The sequence below is a fragment of the Helicoverpa zea genome, chromosome 10 (assembly GCF_022581195.2).
Source record: "Helicoverpa zea isolate HzStark_Cry1AcR chromosome 10, ilHelZeax1.1, whole genome shotgun sequence".
Lineage (NCBI taxonomy): Eukaryota > Metazoa > Arthropoda > Insecta > Lepidoptera > Noctuidae > Helicoverpa > Helicoverpa zea.
Window position 1 is genome coordinate 2,231,894 of NC_061461.1, and position 16,178 is coordinate 2,248,071.

Below are 16,178 nucleotides of genomic sequence, written 5' to 3' on the forward strand. Positions count from 1 at the left end.
GAAACCAGTGACCGTTTGTCGTAACCCGATGAATTTACATACATTAGTTGAATAGTTGCATCGAATCAAAGAATCGATACTTTTGTATATTTATTACCTTTTCAATTCTGTAGTTTTTAAGAGTTTCGATACAATTTATCTAGGTACTTATCGATAATGTTTTTCTCGGTCAGCGAAATGTTTAGTATCGATAAAAAGATGTCACGTATTTGTTAAAGAATGTCGAAGCATCTTCATCTTAGATATGTTAGTGTGTTTAATAATTGATATTTTTTATTCCACCGCGACACATGTCATAATTACTGATTTCGATATTAATAAGCTTTCATATTAGATTATATTTCAAATTGCAAGTATAACACACGTTTTAAATTTTAATAGCAGCGAAAGTTAACAAAAACATCAAATGATCTTCACAAAAAAGCAAGCAAAGTGTGTGTGAAATAGTTTCAGAGTGAAAACTTATTTATTCAATTATACTTTTTGCTCATTTCATCTAGTCCATGGCCATTACGCGCTGTAATGATTTAGATTGATCTACTGATGAATATCTTGTAGAATATAAAATGTTTGTTTACATTGATTAACTGTGCAACTTATGCAACTTTACACCTAAACTGTAATTCATACTAGGTAAATGTTTGTGTTTGCAGTGAATTAATCAAGCAAATAATTTGATTTTAATGATAAGATCTTATTTAGGTACAGTTCAAACTGGACATACCATATTAATACGTATTTTACCAGCTTTCTTACAATTGCATGGAAAAATGTTAATCCATTCATAGCACGACTGTATGAAGTATAGCCAAACCACGACACCCGCTGAAAAGCAAATAACATAAACAAAATAGAGCACGAACCATAGACTTCAGCTTCACTGAAGCTCGAAGGCCGACAAACAATAAAAAGAAATGTTCATAAAAAGAGTATTTACTCGTTTTTTATTACATTTAGTGTCTTCGAAGCTCTAATACTCTGTTGTGGTGAAGGGATTATTAATATTGATAAACCGTTAGGTTTATTACGTTACCATAATTGATGTGTCTTTGAATTAGGGTCACATTATTTTTATTCGGATCTAAAGACTAATTATGTGCTTACCTAAACACATTCACATAAATCTGTTTCAAGGCCATTAGATAGATTATTTATCGAACAATTCACTTGGTTTTGGCATTTGAACGTGTTTTCTTAAAAGAGGTAAACGTTAACCGGCCTTGGTTTAAGTAGCTATGCTCATTTTTTCATTTTCCATTTAACACGAGGAAATGAGTTGAATTGCGCTTTGTTGGTGTATCATTTCCGAGAACATTGGCTTTGATAGGCGTATTTTTTCACCTACATGTATTAGATGTTTATTTATTTATAAGTTATATTTTACAAGTACATACGGTGTGAAAATACCATCGTACCAGCAATTTGATTGTTTGTAATTGCGATCGTTGGGGGTGTTAATTAATGAGTTTCTCATAATCATACAATCTTCATAAACTTTCATTTAGCAGCAACAATGTTTAATAGGACTCACGTACCTAGATATTAAGTTTATGAACTTGTTCCTGTAGCTATCGAAATCACTTTCGCTCATTAGAGTTGTAAAACATTAAGTTGTAGTGGAAACTGCTAAACAACTTACAAAGTTACGCACGTAAGCGGCAAACATTGATTAAAAACAGATTCTTATCAGAACCGACCGTTGACTCCGGGTCAATGAACTCGAACCGAATCTAATTTCAAATCTAATAAATAGTTGAACGTCGATGGAAACACAAATTACGCTGTTTGGTTTGATGTTTTTGATTAAAATCTGCTGTTGTTATTGAGTTTAGATACGTTATAATATGCTCAATAGTTTATGTATGAAAGAGAACCTTATTGAGTGATTAATCAGTAGAGTTACAGCCCTAGGCTGATGCCGTAATGAGAAATATTTAAAATTCTATAAATTGTCATCGGCTAGTGCAAGAGCTTTGATATACCTAGGATAATCACACGAGAAACGAATCTATGGGAAGCCAAAAAATAACTTTCTCGTTTATACATCTGTCTTCAATGTAATTAATCGGAAAACATTCGAGTAAAAGTTTGCGAAATCGATTCTTTGCCACTTAAAAGATTCCGCCGTACAAAGCTAACGAAGAGCCATTAAAGTGAATCACCCCGTTCACAGAGAGCTTTTAAATTAGTTTTTATGTAACTGTGACCAATTTCAAAGCAAAAAACGTAGGTACATCTGGACTTTTTGTTAGTAAGTATGCACAGATCGAAGGACCAAAACGTTAATATTGGTATTTTTAACACTGAATGTATAAAAGCTATCTGTATTGTCAAGTAAGTACCTACTAGATATTTACACAGTATTCATATTTAAGATTATAATTTTGCATGAAATTTAAATAATAGTAATCTGAGCCTGGTCGTAAGAGATCTAGGCCTCACTGATAAAATTTCCGGTCCTATTTAAATCCTTCCAATAAGTGTATTAAACTTAATATCTTAATCAACAAAGCTACTGCATAGAGAATGCATTAAGATAACCGCTTTATAAATTATACAATCCTTTGATAGGTCACCTTGCAGGAGCCTTGATCTAGTAGCTGATCTGTGCATTCCGATCTAAGTGCATAATTCCGTTTGTTGCTAACCACTTGATGCTTTCACTTTCATAAAAATGTGCGTGAAACGGAACGAAGACAATATGGCTGTCAAAACAAGTGTTCGCGTTATTTGTATTGTTCAGTAATTACGTCAGTGATGTCATCTGCTTGTTAGTATGACCACATGCATTATGTCGTCATTATTGTCAAGTGTTCACTGATACAGATCACTTGCATTGATGGACATCCAATAAAAGACCACTCAGCCAAAAGGACCATTCGGTATTTATTTTTAAACTGTCATAAAAATTCGACAGTTTTGAAGACTTACTTTCTTCTCGTAAATACACGGCTCATTGAAAATTACCAGCACATGGTTTATGATGGACTTAATGTGTATTTTCTCTCACAATGATGGCCTAACAGTGATGCAACCAGCTCCAAATACTTGGGTTCAAATGTAACGAAGCATATCGGCTTTCGGTGAAAGTGAACTATTTCTAACAGACATTATTTTACTCTTTCTTTGTTACTAGCTCCAGACGAAGTAATGGCAGGAAATGTTTACGATAATCTCCACCATTATTCTTATGGTTCGAGAACATTATGGTTAGAATAGTTATGGGAAATTGTAACAATTTGATAAGAGTAACGAAATGTAACGGTTTTTCCATCAGAGTTTCATAATAATGTTATTATATCTTCAAACTTGTCTCCTGTACTATCCGAGGCTCATTATCATGCCACTAAATTCTAAATTATGATATCACTCATGGAAACGATACAGAATTTTCCTACTACAAGCTTTAGGGGAAACACCTCTTAGCATAATTCCATGCAAATGTGTCACCGCAGCCTATCACAATAGCTTCAATGAAGGTTGAAGAATACACAACCGTTGATGACACGATTGATGATGAAACGCCGACCCCACATGGTCCTCATAGTCGCAATGCCAACACCTGCAGAACTATTCTTATGGCTGCAGACAATACGAGAGCCGATTACAAATGACCAGATGATATCAATCATTCACCGCATAGTTTCGCAACATAATTGGCATTAATAATTATTGCTCTTGCAATACTGACGGTCATGGCTGATTCCCATAAAATTCCTATTTAGATTGTCTATTGTTTTTTGCTTATCTGATTTTGTGTCTGTATAAAGATTATCCTTTATATCCGACTCGAGTGTTTCAAGTTACTTAATTACAACGTCATCTGCTACATAAGATGTTTCAACAGCATCTGCTGTATTTGTCTGTCATTAATCTTTAATTTATCTTTTAAATAGAGCCAACTCTATCTAATGATTAACATGTGTAATGATTTCTACTCTTGACATGTCATTATTTACAATAATGTATGGTCAAGTCTCAGTCCACCAAAATTTATTGCTTACCAATTTTTGACATGCTATGAGACCTTGAGCCTATGGTGTTACAAAATGTATGAGGTTAGAGTCACGAAGTGCTCTAAATCATCAAGTTCATTTGAATACAATGAGCGTTATGTTTTAAACCTGTCAGCTTTGCCCGGGTATTTCGTAAACTGCCTCCGTGTAATAATTATGAGGCGGCATTATTCAAACTTGTTTAGGAGACTCGTGCGCATGTGAGTAGAACAAGATGAAGTCTTCGTATGCCATTGTTGGGTATAATAGGATCCATTGTGATTAAGGTGTTTTGTTCTAATGAACTTACGTACCGTTTATCTTCTACCTCCGATTCTTGGATTGCAAATCTTTAAGGAACTTCATTGTATTCATATTTAGGTACATGATCCAATTCTATATTTCCAAGAAAATTGCTACCGTGCACGATCTTTCCCACGTGAGGTGTTATTTTTCCCTATTCTTGCTAAATTATCTTTGCCTACTTAAGCTAATTGATACTGGCCGGATAACTGTATTGTTGTTGTGAAAATTGACTATATTCCATACTTTATGCTAACCTTTTGTGATAATACCATTACTGAAATCACCACTTATTATAGTTTTCATTCTATATGGTCTGCAACAATATTAATACATGTATAACTGAAATTACGACTTATCCGGAACAATAGTGTAATAGATTGTTATTGACATTACTCGAACATAACTTAGAGCAAGTAGTTAGTTTAGTACAATTGCTAATAAACTTCGATTTATATAGTAAATGATTGTAACAATAGGACGGATGCGTTTCCTGTAGTGTATGCAAGGAGCCTACGCTTCGTGGAACGTCATATTATTTGAATGCTTAAGCGTTGCATTGTACTAAGAAGTATGAGCTTTTGTGTGATCAGTGATCGAGAGTGGATCGACGTTTTGACGTTTGCAGGTGTACGTGTGATAGGAAATGTCTGTTAAAGCTTCTAACAAACATACCAACTGTCCTGTAGAGTGTTTGCTTTCTTCAGTCTTTAGAATTACTAGACCGCCTGGTTCGAAGGCTGTCGGGAATTCTTAGAAAGAGTTACCGTGGTTTGTGGAATCTCTGAAAGGATCAAATACAGGGCGCACAAATGGAACAGAGATGGGTTAAAAGAACAGTGTGGGTTTTATACAGCTAAAGCCTAACAGCCCTATACAAACACAATAAAGAGTCATTTGATGATTTTGAACAAAAAAGGGCTAAGAAAGGTGTAATCGTTTAGAAACTACCGCAATAGGTGTTGTGTCATGGATAATCTCGGATGTCATTGCGGCTATTGCAGTGTAATCTGCAATTGATACGCCACCAGTGAACGTACTGCAGTCCTTATTCACACGGGGATACTGTTATACACAAATAACCCTACATGAGTTATTTATCTTTACGTAAATATATAAGTTTCGTGGAATACATATTTTAGCGATTAAAGAGTAGGAAAATAGTATCCATCTTTAATTTATTCTACTGTCATAAATAAACAAATGACTGATGTGTCTCAATCATAGAGTCACAAATTAACATCTCCAGAGTCCAGTTGGAAGGCATTCTTGAATTATAGACAAACGTTACAAAAAGCTCAAAATATTTTTTCTATTACTTCACGTAAGTATAAACTACTCATACACGTGACACACAAAATTTTTTGCTACACAACTTCCTCCTATATTGACGGTGACCGCGTTCTAAGCCATTTGCGAACACGTTATATACAAATCTCAAAGCACCTGCTGTTATTAAAATAACGTTCTTTGTGACCATCAAACTGAACTTCTCGGAGAAAGTCGGAAAGTACCAGGTAGAGGATGATCGATTAAAACACAGCTTTGTTGATCAATATAATCTTTGACGTGTTTTGTCTTTTACGTCAAATTATTCTTCCACTTACTAAGACATACCATAAATATGTTTTATACGACTTCTGTATTGTTTTCCATAATTCTCCAGAACAATGCAATAATGGATTATATGTTTATCGCCGATCTTCTCTACAATAGCATCTTCAATGGACTATTTCTCCTATAAATCTCTGTAATGACCAGGAATTGGTACTGTATCTGATAAAACACGATAGACTCGACCCGGTCCGCCCTCCATAACATTCGTACCTAATATGGTTATCGAATGATCGTTCTCTTGATGTACGATACCACGCTTCTGTTCAATACTTTGAGAATCAAAGGCAACCGTTACAATATGATTTAGTTCATTTGAAATTTCAAGGTTATCACTACGAGGAGTGTTTCTCACGATCCTTCCGAATCTTCATGAGTCATTCTTAACTACAAGTCTCCAGTTCCATTATTTCCTTCTCCTAAATGATCGGTAGCATTATTACATAAGATACGTGTACCAGAATTGTTATGCTTTTTATAGTTCGGCCATTCAGAGAATGCGTTCCTGACACGTCGCGATTGAACGATACTAACAGCGATTTACTTGCGTTGCAGTTACGATAAAAATATTTTTGCTGGTTGTTTACCGTTTTAACAATTGAGGAGCATTAAAACAACATTATTATATCAATAATCAATGAATGTAGTTACGTCGTCAGTTCAATCGCGACGTGTCAGGAACGCATTCTCTGAATGGCCGAACTATAATAGTATTATTAGCAGATGAGGTGATTGACCGTACGCACAAAAAACTTACTCCACAAGTTGAGACCGGCGCGTTTGCATCTGGCTCAATAATAGGTGCCAATCTAGTTGCTGCAAGTAGTCTTATTTGGCCATCTACATTCCTAGTTACTTAATCATTGTCCCTATGAGTATCTGCTATAAATATATCTCAGACATTCTGTTTCCACGACTGCGCTTTTAGGATCTTAGACAAATTGTATTGTAAACACTCTAAAGTAGGTAAATGTGTTAATGATGTCTTTTCTATCGAAGTTTACTGTTGTGCCATCATTTCTTTGTTTGAATCGCGATGTTATTGTGACGGAGGTGAGAGGTTAAGTTGAGCCCTACATATTTAATAGATAGAAAGCGATTAAGGTTTTCGATCAGATAGATGGTAAAGACCTGATTATATTGTTTTCATACTAAAAGGATGCTTTAAAATAAGTGGTGACGCTTAACTTAAAAATAAGTTATGGAGGAAAAATACTTGAGTTTACCAAGCTTATCGTCATCCATGAGCCGTAGTGAAAGAGTCAATATATAGGAAATTTGTTGGTTCAAAAGTGTTAATAGGCGATGGGCCAGCGACCTCGAACTTGTGTATTGATCTTTAACACTTATATGTTATTTCTATTTTTAGTCGCTGTTACAAAGTCAACTTCATATACCGATTAAATCATTTTTACTAATGATACGTTACCTATATTTTGTTATTGATCAATTCTAATTCTTTTGACTTTGTAATTGTAAAAAGAAAATTATTATTTTCTAATAAACAGTAATGTTTCACGAATTGAATATTACGATCTTAGATGGTTCTGTATGTGGTCGTTATTTCAATGTCGACAAAAGGTTAATGACTCAGAAAATTGATGGCATCTGCGTTCCGCTCCCATGTGGCTGCAGCGATTGTTATTGTTTGATCATCTTGATATACTGGTATATTGTCTGATTTTATAGCCCACAAGTTATTGATTGTGACTGGATCCATGGTTACAGGAATTTTGCCTGAAGTTAGGATCAAGAATACATAACTCATAATTCAGTTATGTTGAAAAAGAATTTGGTGTTTAATTAAGTCGTATTTGATTACCAATTTAATCCTTTTTTCTTATTGTACGATTCTTCCCTGGCTCTTGAAGTTGCTGGCAAAGATTACTCAATTTTTGGTCTCTAAGGTACAAAGCCTTTCTTCGCTGCGTGCCTAAGTTTACCTTCACTATTTATAGTCATAGTCATATAAACTTTTTACTTTCAAGCCCATCCACACCAGTGTAGTACTTTCTAAAGAATCCGGCGGAACCAACCGCGGATGCCTGCCAAGTCGAGGTGTGTCAGATTCAACGTGTGTGACTAAGCCTAATGCGTCGTCCCGTTAGCGCGTGCCCAGCCCTTAGCAGATAGAAAAATGTTTGAATAGAGGTGCGACTTCTTAATATAAAGCCCGGTTTTTTGCTTTTACGGTCAATTAAATGAGGTGTGAAGATATTTGTGGTGTTAGTTAGTGTTTGAAATTCTGTGAAGTAACTTTGCTTGTCGTATGAGAATTTTATCAATTGAATTTTTCTGTTCTTATATGGTTTGATGTAGGTTTGATTGTTGCAGTTTTTAATGAGTAAACATTCTTTAATCAGGAAGATGCGTTTAAAATTAACTTAAGGATTGTGGTTTATTAAGCAGGTTGTATTATTTTTATACGTTCGTACGAACTAAAGTACCAGTTCTTTACTCCAATTTACATGCCGATAAAAATCCCGTCAGTTAATTTAACCGATTTTTTAATATATCGTTCCTAGGTACTCTTCTCTTCTCTTCCCAGGAAAATATATTTTTTCTACGCTATGGTAAGAAACAAAACGAGTATTTGAAAAGCCATCTTCAGAGTAACTACCACGTACGTGTCAGGTAAATAAAAAACATATAAATGTATGGACACTTCTTTTCTTCCCAATATGGCGTCTTTACGCCTACAAATAGACACACGTACGTAACTATATTTCTTAGATATCAAGTCACGTTTGACTATCGGTCGTAATAGCAATTACATTTTATTCATACGCTTTTTTTCCTGTAATTAGATTAATTAATTAACTTTATATAAGTATAGATTTAAAAGAAATATATATTTTTGATCAGTGAAACTGCAAAAGTGGAACTTAAAAAAATTCCAATACTTGAAATATTTTAAATATCTGGTTGAATTGATCTGATTTTTTTCCTGATGTTTTGTTGTATGTATGAGCACAAAAAAAAACAATAATAAAGAATAGCGCTATTGTTCTTTATGCTTGTTATTTTTTTATGCTATTGTTTTTCCATATTTATTGATATTGTTCTGCATTCATCGCGCTTTGTTTATTCCGAAATATTTATAATGCCAACGTATTGTAAAATAAACTTTGGCCTTTTCTATTGATATTTTGTTCTATTGTAGTCTTACTCATTTTCAATGCATTTTGAAAGTGTTTCCTTTTCCTGATCCGTCATTTTTAGAACACATTAATTATTATCAATTACCTACGTCAAACGATGTATACGTAACTCCAAAATACCTAGATATAACTCAAGTCAACAAGAAATCTCATTACAGCTAAACCAGAAAGCGAATTAGCATGTGTTCACCATTTCTAATTAAATACGATTTCACACGAAGCGTGCGCAACTCTATAACTATACTTCGTAGATCTCTCTACTGTGGTACTATAATTGTCTAGTAACATTTTATCACGTGCTTAAGATATATTGATATTATTTTGTCATTGTTTCTTAGAGTTTTGCGTCGATAACGTTATTTTTTGGAACTTTATCGGTTCATAGTTAACGTTATGAAACTGTAACTAGTTTCAAATTATCTTTGAAAAACCTGGTTGTCCATTTGTTTTTGTTTGTTTGTTGGTTGTTGTTGTTTATTTTAGGACGTAACGTAACCTAGTCTTAATTAGGTAAATCACGCCACATACGAGTAGATATTTTTCATCATGTATTTATTTTCGCTCTAGCATTTTAAAAAAGTGACATAGCGCGAATTAACCTACCTAAATACTTTACTTTTATTTCATTCTGCCTGTTTGAATAAATTAAGAGAAATGGAGGAAGCAGGAGTAAGGCTAAAAGTTGGAAGCGGTGACAGGAAAAAATTGATACAGGCATTTGTATTGTGCTATTTGTACCAAGAAATCAGTTATCATGGACATGGACAAGTATGCTGCATGTCTTATCTGTTTTCATCGAAGTTATAAACTATTCCTTACTATTCAGTAATTATCGACAAGAAGCATGAGATGAGTCATAAAAATTGATAATTTTGAGGTATCCACACATGCTTAAAATTTTGAGATAGTGTCGCTATTTAACCAAGTTCTTTTATAATTTGTTCCTTTCATCTTATTCCTTTATCTGTTAAAATAATGTAAGGTGTGCCTACTATCATAGAAGGCATCCAAACGTTTTTTCTCATCGCCAGTAAGTAGCGGTATGTCTCATTGGGTAAATAGAGCGCCGAGAACAATGATGCGTCTACCGCACTCTTTTTTGTCATAATAACCGTTAATCTGGCAACATTGATGGGAAAATTAAACTCGGCCATATTGTTTCTCATTAAATATTGTTTGTTTTTTGTTACAGGTAAGTTCTGGGATTTTCTATGGTGAGCGGGATTTGTTCGGCGAGGAGTAAGTTGCGTCATAGATCTGTATCTCTTGGGAATAACTTTTTTTTAGTTTAAACTTCTTTAGAGCGTTGCACTAACTTGCAGCTTCGATAATTACAGAATACCCGATTGTACGCTAAGTCTCAGCGGAGGTGTCTAATTGATTGGCTTTACAAATTGATGAACGGGAAACAATAGATCTAACAAACCTTTTCACTAACCAAAAACACCCACAAAATAGGATGCCGTATTGTAGGCAGGGCAGTAGGTGTAATTACAAAATACTAACTGTTCAATAAGGTGTAAGTACCTGCAAATATATGATGGGCGTAAAGGTCCCTAAATGTTGCAAGTAATATAAACCCTAACTTTACCAGTCAATTACTCATTAAAGTTGCCCCAAATTTGCCTAACAAGTATACCTTAAAAGGCGCACATAATTACTTACAAATCCAGTTATTTCGCTGGCATGTCACGCAGCTTACCCGATCATGCGTACGCGCCGATTTTTTTCTGAAAACCATGTTATTACGCTGATTGTCAGTAATACGTAATTGATGGCTAGAATATGCGTTGATAAGATGTATGTAATTAGTTAATTTGTAGCTAATATGGCGGTAATTTTTCTAATTAGTTAGTTTAGACCTAGTTAGCTGGTTGTCGATTTCACGTAATAAGTTACTTTGATGTTGCTGTTACTTGTGTTACATTGTGGTATATCTTTTTTATTGTGTTTGGGAAGTTGATTCTTTGTTAAGGAAATGTTGATAAGTGACTGGCAGTATAATTTATTGCCTATTAACAAATGGGAAACTAAGACTTACATAACGTACTTAGGCCTGGATTTTTCGTTGCCACGTAGAAAAGTGTTTATGTAACGATCATCGGGTTGTTATCCCGTTTCGTACCTATTATAGAAATGCGTAGCATGTTTGTCACTCGATGATGCAGATCCCGTTCTTTTGCGTCATGTATGATGGATGCTATAATATTATTTATTTATCCTTTGCTTTCGTTATTTGTTTATAGTCAACAATAGCATCCGTCCTTTGTTGTTGATAATTGTTGATTCTAAGTTTATAGGCAGATGTATCATCATTCTTTCGGATTCCACATTACGGCAGTTGTGTCTCGGAGCTGGTGGTGTCAGTACGTTAAATATAACTGGAAGATATTTATCTGTTAGTGCGTGTTTACAGTTCTCATTAACATGAAGTTAGTTTTTCTTAGAATTCTTATGGTGCCATCGAACTGATGCTTTCGAGTTAAGTGTACAAATATGGGTCTACTTTGCATACAGTTTTTTTATCATCTCAGGTAAGTACACATGAGAAATTGTTACTTTGAAATATAACAACAGAAAAGACCTTAGTTCACCGATAGTATAAAGTTCAGTTTTCTTAAAACAGCTGTTCATTACGAATTTTCACTTTTAATTTTCAAAGGAAACTTCGTTGTCGGTGAAAATGGGCCTCAGTATTAAATCACATTGCCTTTGTTTTCCTTATGAAAACTAGAAAGCAGCAGCTTACAGTGACCAAAAAGTACATCAAGTTTACAACAATAAGTGTACAAAGTTATGTGCTTATTGTCGGCGCGCCTCCGCTACTGGCTGCGCTTCGTTGCCGGCCCTACCACTACTTGCGCCCATTGTCTCGGCTTCTACTGACAGCTTTATTGTACAATATTACCTTTACATACATTATGTCAGCTTTCCTTTAACATTTGCCGTCGCCCACGTATGTGGCGTAAGTCGGGGTAACAAAGAATTAGGTATATGAGCATGAGGTGTTAGTTATTGTGTATGCTTAAAAGGCATTTTAGAAATGGCACCATTTGTGTTTATTATAGAAAGGGTATTGACGATGTCTTGATGATACTTACACAGATATATATTAATCTATCAATATCAATAGAGCTCCTCTCCTTACTAAAGTAATTTCGGATGTAGTTTGTTAAACAATGGATCTTTATTAATGAACGAATTTATGATCATCATCAAAGTCTAGATAAACATCAATCTCACCAGAAGAAAGCGTACACTTATTTCGATGCGTAAAACTAGGATGCAGGCGTCGGCATCGATGCATCTCGATGTGGAGCGAAAGAAATGATAGCGATCAACGGACATTAGGCGTGGTGTACAATGTTGGAACTACTACAGCACGCCTAGACTTTCCTGGGTACCTATAGCTCTAGGCGAAATAATCAAGTAGTAGTAGGTATTTCATTAAATGTAATTGTTGTGAGTGCGTACAGGTGTCGACTAGTTGACATTTAAACACAGGTGTGTTTATATCAACTCTACGAAATTAGCAGTTTACGAAAAAGGTTTTAAACTAAACGCAGTTTTCCCACTAAAGTTGTTAACTTGTTAAGATAAAAGCTGGCATTTGAAAGGGAGCTATTATTGGAAATTTTATGGGTTTAACCTTTTATACCAATTGAGAATAGTATCCACAATGTTGCGGTAAAGATATTTCATGTATTTATAGTTGCAAAGTTTTCATATCTTATCGCCTAAATATTGCAACTGATTAAAAATCCATAACTTCCATAAAAAGTAACTACCAAACTCATACTTTGCTAGAAACCTGTTGACCGTTTTGCCCTAACATATCTGGAGCACCTTACCCATACCTAAAAATAAGTTCCTTTCTAATTCTTTAACGAGGTTTTTGCTTAAACATAGGTGTTGGCCGTTGGCTAACATGGGTTCAGGAAATTAATAAGAGCAAGTACAAGTGGATAATTAGACGTACTGGAACTGAAAATATAGGCATGTTACATCGAAACTGTGAACGAGTTAAATTGATAAGGTGGATTTTAATTTCCTTGTTGGGAGTGTCCTTATAGGTTTACTAGGAGATAATACATACATGCGTGTGTTCTTATCTTTAAGTTCTGAAAAAATACCTGACTGTATTTTTCCGGAGTCCTGAAGGTTTGGATCAATAGAGATTGTTGAACGTCTAAGACCTATTTGTGTTGACCACATTTTGCTTTGAATTTATCACAGTCAGTAATGTCACTTGGTACTCGGTAAGAACTCAGGTTTGCAGTGAAAAGGAATTTCTAACAATAAATTATAGTTTTCCAATGACTTAATGTCGGAGATCGATCGGTTCCGATCTAGTTAGACCGACAGGCTGCTGCCATTGACTTTAAACATCTATTGTAGATGCCTATAATAATGTCATCGGCTACGCTCATTTTATGGTTTGTTCTTGGAATAAATTCATAATTTACGTTTTGTTTTCTGCAAAAAGGTAGGCTTGGCTTTCTTTATTTTGGTAAATCTCCATATTGATACACACACAACACAAAAAGTGTGTTATGTTTTACGTTATGTCGTGGTCCTTAAAGTCTAAAAAGAGAAACCATGAATAGTTTAGTCAAAGAATCACACAAGGGTGTGTCAAGAACATAACATGATGGCACATCTTAAGGATGGGCCATTAATAAGAGAATACAAAGTCCGATGACTCAAAGTAGGTACTATCTATAACTATAAATTTGTTATTACTTGGAAGAGCGGAATTGCCCTGCCACAAGAAATTATATTTTCTTAAAAGGGCATTCCCAACCGTAAAAATTGTAATTATTTATAAGTTATTGAAATAAAAACTTATTACTTAACTTAAAAAACTTATTACTAGGTACTTGGAAAGCCACTTCACGAGGGCAAAGGCATCAGTGAAAGTAACCACGATGGCTATCAGGACCGACTGATAAGACAAGTCAATGCGTTACTTATTCGGTCAAATGGCTTTTTGTCTGATACAACTCTTGTTAGGGCACGCAGCAAAGGAATGGAACGAACTTTCTTTTCTGTGTTACATTTCAAACTTATCAAATCAATAGATAACCGTTATAAACCTGTGGTATTGTAAAAAATCTAAACTCGCAACTCGTGCCTACGTGAGGCAATGATTGTGTAAGCCCATAAAGAATTATATGTCCTTTTTTACGCAATTCGCAATCGAGGCTTAGTATGATTAATTGCTTTTCTATTTTAATAAACCGCAAATATTAATGGACAATAAATCCCTTCTACACTCCTCCTTTCTATGACCGATTATAAAATTGACGTTAAGTCATCTATTAAGAAACATTTAATCTTAATTTTGTCGTTCGAACACGGAAGTGTGAACAAAAAACGATTTAAATCTCTATGGTTTTGTGCCATCAACGTAATAGACTTCAACCATAGAGTGAGTCATGTTAACATTCTTAACACATGTTATGGCATGCTCATGTTATCTACTCATTATTGAGGACCCGTGAAAGTTCGATTTTGATTTATTACAACCCGTCACTGTTATACAACGTCAAGTTGTACAGTCATGCGAGGTTGCGTTGTCGCTGCGATTTTACTCACATTGTGTACGCGCCTTTATACAGATGTGCGTGATTGATTTGCGATTTTACATGTTATTATTGAAATCCCTTTGAATGATGCAGGTATAGTTCGGTTGAATGAAGGTTTTACCTAATATAATTTAATTGAAACAGTGGTAACAATGAACAATTTTTATAACTTCTTTCTGATTTAGCATAGATACAAACTTTATAGTGTTACTTTCACGATATGCTTTGCAATTTTATTATTTTCCGCACAAACATATAATGTTGTACGATATATTATTGCGATAAATAAATAATGCATCATGAAAGCATAAAAAGAAATTACACAATTTGTAGAAACATGCGGCGTTTTCTTTAACAATTCAAGCGCGGACTGCAACCGCCACTAACTAACCGAAAAAAGTTTGCCAATTAAAGCAGAACGTTACGAAAGTTTCACGTGTGCACCACAATTAGACGAACGGACTCCGACTGAAACATAATTACACAGATAATACATAATTGCGCGCCCGCCTGTCAACGCGCGCCATTTTCTTTTTTTTGACAGATTGAGGTTATAGCGGGAAAATGGGAGTGATATTAAATGTCATATTACAATTTTAGTACCTACACGGTTATTTATTATTTTCAATTAAGCTTTTAAAGAAAAGCGTTGGTATTATTTGAATGAGTCACATTTTCTTACATAGCAAGTTTTGCTTGATTTAAAACACTTTTACTTTTATATCATTACACTTACTTTCATACACATACGGCCACAATCTTTAATCAACAAAACGTCAGTCACAGACCACAGACAAATAAAAATAAGTGGTTGGAGCACAACAATATGTTTAATACTATGATATAATAAGGCCTTAAGGCCCCAAAGCATGTGTTCGTTTGGTAACAAAATGATATAATAGCCCTAAAGTGGTTGCATTTATCATAATTATCTTAATTGTTCGTGTTGTAATGTTAATAATTTGTTACAAAATGTCCCTTTGCTTGTTTCAGGTGAGAGTAATTTTCGTCAAAATGAATTGCGGTAACGCCGAGCAAATAACTTAAGGTGGGTGCTTTGTGAATTAACTGCTTGCTTGTTAGCATTGTTGAGCAATATTACTGTAACCGGACTTTTTTGTTCACCTACATAAAATTCTTTTGTAATTGAAGTAGCATGTTTGGTAGCTTTACTTTTAGGGTAATAAATTAAGAAACTAAGTTAATCGTGGGCAAACAATAATGATTTTGGATGTCTTTGCACGTTTGTATTCCAAAAGCAGGATGCTGTTCAAATGCAATGCATCACAGTTACCTAAATAAGAAAAAAATAAAATAAACAACCTTACAAAAATAAATGAAATCCCACCCAAAACAAAAATGTGAAAGGCTGCCAAGTTCGTTAATATGGAAATCTTTCGCCTATAAAAGAAGTGAGATCTGAATAAGTACCAAGTTCCATACACATACCAAAGTTAAAAATAGTTACTTTTTAATAATGTTACTTGGCAAGTTTTAATAGAAAATTAAATACTTGA

At 34.4% G+C, this 16,178-nt stretch overlaps 1 protein-coding gene across 4 annotated transcripts in view; it reads left to right on the plus strand.

The window, feature by feature from the left end:
- The window catches only part of LOC124633658 (axoneme-associated protein mst101(2)), a 111,870-nt gene that overhangs the window by 33,716 nt on the left and 61,976 nt on the right, over positions 1–16,178 (plus strand). The window contains exon 2 of one of the 4 annotated variants that reach the window (XM_047168961.1): positions 15,655–15,709. The exons of the other annotated variants lie outside the window; for them this stretch is intronic. The gene's annotated coding sequence lies outside the window, so the exon portion shown is untranslated. The remainder of the gene's footprint in view (positions 1–15,654; positions 15,710–16,178) is intronic. 4 annotated transcript variants of the gene reach the window in all.